The sequence below is a fragment of the Pygoscelis adeliae genome, unplaced genomic scaffold (genome assembly GCF_000699105.1).
Source record: "Pygoscelis adeliae isolate BGI_AS28 unplaced genomic scaffold, ASM69910v1 Scaffold412, whole genome shotgun sequence".
NCBI lineage: Eukaryota > Metazoa > Chordata > Aves > Sphenisciformes > Spheniscidae > Pygoscelis > Pygoscelis adeliae.
The window spans coordinates 923,179-923,741 of NW_008824190.1; the positions used below are offsets into that span (position 1 = coordinate 923,179).

General features: G+C 38.0%; 1 protein-coding gene across 1 annotated transcript in view; it reads left to right on the forward strand.

Moving 5' to 3' along the window:
• Nucleotides 1-563, forward strand: part of AIFM1 (apoptosis-inducing factor, mitochondrion-associated, 1) — a 17,234-nt gene that overhangs the window by 1,268 nt on the left and 15,403 nt on the right. The gene's annotated exons all lie outside the window — the stretch shown is intronic.

Here is a 563-nt window from a genome sequence, read left to right on the forward strand (position 1 = left end):
CCCCCATACTATGACCAACCACAGCTCTGTCTGTTGTCTTGTATGTGATAGTAGCATATAGTTCAGGGAGAGTTGGATGGCATGTGCTTTTAATACCACAGTAAACCATTCTTTGCCAAATCTCAATTCAGAACGTTAGTGTTTAGCTTGTGTAAGTATACCAAATCAACCCAAAATTGGTGAGCATACATTTATGTCCTACTCAAAAGCATAAAGCTTTTCAGCCTGACTTGGAGAGTAAATCACATTCCCAAACAGCTGAGGAGTAGCAGCATTACCTAGGAGTGGATGGGTAAGCTTACATCACACAAATCTTTGTTTCAAAATTCTTACTCTTAGAGGCTCATATTCATTAAAAGTTCCAAGTCCTGGTTTTCTCCTAATGAAACTCTCCACATGCAGAAGGCTCCTAGGAAATAAAAAAAAATTCAAAACAGTGCAGGGAGGAAAAGTCTTTTCCTATTCCCTTTAAATATTCTTTAGTGTGCCCTGCTGTACTTTTTTTTGACAAACAAGGTAACTGAAATTACAAAGCACATTCTGCTTTTCCCAAGATCTGTTTA